At 38.1% G+C, this 2,624-nt stretch overlaps 1 pseudogene; it reads right to left on the bottom strand.

Annotated features, from left to right (window-relative positions):
- Positions 1-1,249: 1,249 nt before the first annotated feature.
- On the bottom strand, positions 1,250-2,188 carry LOC126514044 (olfactory receptor 1496-like; annotated as a pseudogene).
- Positions 2,189-2,624: the final 436 nt, after the last annotated feature.

Here is a 2,624-nt window from a genome sequence, read left to right as displayed (position 1 = left end):
AAGTGGCTTCAATGAATCTCATCAGTCCCAGAACATGAACCCAGCTGCTTTGGAAGTGTTCTATGATGGCAATTAAGGTAGTCATCAATGAGATTACAAGGGCAAGGCCAGTTCAGGCACCCTCTCCACAATTGTTTAGGGTCTTATCTGAGGTCATCCTTGTGGATTCCTGAGAATTTCTCTAGAACCAGTTTCTTGCTAGCCCCATACTGGTGCCCTCAATCAAGATATCTTTTTTCTTGCTCTCCATCTGTGTCCTTCCCCATCTTGACCATCAGTGAAAACATTTTTTTGCCACATAAATGACTTTATTTGGATCATGTTGAAAGCAATCACTCCATATAGCCCACCATTCTTCCGGCAACCCTCCACACATTTAGGATAAAAAGGAAACTGTCCTCGTTGAGGTTCTAAATGAAAATCTAGTGAAAACTTTTAAAGCTTCTATGGACCTAGCTTCCTCAAGACCTAGCTATAACACTCTTGAGCCTTTTGGGCATACACAAAGGATGCTCCATTCTACCATAAGGACTGGAAATAACCTAGATGTCCCTTATTCAAGGAATGGATTTTTAAAATGTGGTATATCTATACAATGGAGTATTACTCAGCTTTTAAAAAACATGATATCATGAAATATGCAGGCAAATAGAAGGAATTAGAAAAACATCATGCTTAATAAGGCAATACAGACCTAGAAAGAGAGGCATGGTACATAATCACTTATAATTGGATATTAGTTGTTAAGTATAACTGACATATTTGTACAAAATGATTATCCCAAATTGCTTCAGAATCAAGAACAGTCAGACAGGAAATACGGTTATGAAAAATAGGGGAAATTAATCTAAAAAATTTCAAAATCAATGTGAGAACCTATAGAATGTAATGGAAGGAACCTGGGTGGTCAGGGAGATTTCATTGTCATTGTCTTAAATCTATTATTTACACTATTTTGCCTGATGTATTTATGAATGTAGAACTCAGAGTAAATGATAAAATGTTTCAGTAAATTAATAATGTAAGGAAGAGAACATATTAGACAAAACATTCTCCACTATGCATGTCCAGAAATATTTATGGAAAGTAATGAGGTAGATGTAGCCAGATCTCAAAGACATTCTTTCTAACTTTGACTATAACTTTTCACTTTTATGTAGGACCTGTGATAAGGGGGCAATATCTGACATAAAATATTAACATTAATACTTTTATTACATAAATCAGGTAAAAATCTCAACTACTACCATTACAAGGAGATTTTCTTATTGCAGATAACTCTTTGTAGGGCCTTCTTAATATCTCTGTTCCTCAGGCTGTAAATAAAGGGATTTAACATGGGAGTCACCACAGTGTACATCATGGTCATGGTGGTTTCTTTCACAGGAGAGTAATTAGTTGATGGACACAAGTAGAGGCCAAAAAGTGTCCCATAGAATAGAGACACCACAGACAGATGGGAACCACAGGTGGAGAAGACCTTGTAGATACCCTGGGTAGATGAAATCTTGAATATGGAGGAGATAATCCTTGAATAGGATGTAACAATGAGCAGGAATGGTACAATAATAAAGGACCCTCCTGTGATAAATATCATCAACTCATTAACAGAAGTATCTGAACAGGCCAGATTTAGAAGAGGAGATAGATCACAGAAAAAGTGGAGAATTACATTGTTCTCACAAAAAGACAATCTAGCCATGAGCATGGTGTGCATCATGGCATGCAATGTGGTCAGCATCCACAGTGGTAGCAATATACAAACACAAAGCTTGGGGCTCATGATGCTGGTGTAATGAAGTGGGTATCAGATGGCCACATAGCGGTCATAGGCCATGACCACAAGAAGGAAGATCTCCATGTTTCCAAAAAACATATAGAAGTACAGCTGTGTCAGGCAGCCTCCAAAGGTGATGGACGGTATTTGACTCTGCATGTTCTGCAGCAGTTTGGGCATTGTGACAGAGGAAAAGCACAGGTCAGAGAAGGACAAGTTGCTGAGGAACAAGAACATGGGTGTGTGGAGATGGGAGTCCAGGAGAACAAGGACAATGATTAGCAGGTTCCCTAGGATGGTGGTGAGGTACATGGCCAGGAACAGTGAATAGAACAGGTGCTTGTACGCTGGAGGGAAGGACAGGCCCAGTAGTAGGAACTCTGAGAAGAAAGTTGTGTTGTTTCTAGTCATGATATGCTTCCAATGGCTTTAAGAAAAATAAAAGTTTCTTAAACTCCCAATGGTTTAGTGTGTAGGAGATCATGGATCAATTTGACTATTTTGTCTCATTTGTTTACATTAGAAAAAAAGAACTTCATTTTTCATATTCTTTAATGTTTATATTCTTTGGGCATATATTCAGTCCATTTATTTCCTCAGATGTCCTTAGTAAGTTACAGCATCCCAGCCTAGTCCCTTCACTCTGTGAACACCTACTCCAACACATCCATATCCATGTCCCTATGTAAAGCAGACATTGGCTGTGACACACATGGCATGTTGCATGCTCTACAGTAATTAATCACTCTAATCAAAGTAATTGTATTTCTACATTCAAATGTGTTCAATCATTATAGTCAGTGAATAACTTCTTTTAATGTTGCTTTAGCATGTACTAGTTAGGACT

Source organism: Alexandromys fortis, unplaced genomic scaffold, assembly GCF_014885135.2.
Source record: "Alexandromys fortis isolate MF-2015 unplaced genomic scaffold, M_Fortis_MF-2015_v1.1 scaffold_84, whole genome shotgun sequence".
Lineage (NCBI taxonomy): Eukaryota > Metazoa > Chordata > Mammalia > Rodentia > Cricetidae > Alexandromys > Alexandromys fortis.
Note: the sequence above shows the minus strand (reverse complement) of the source record. Positions and strands in the feature narration are given on the sequence as shown.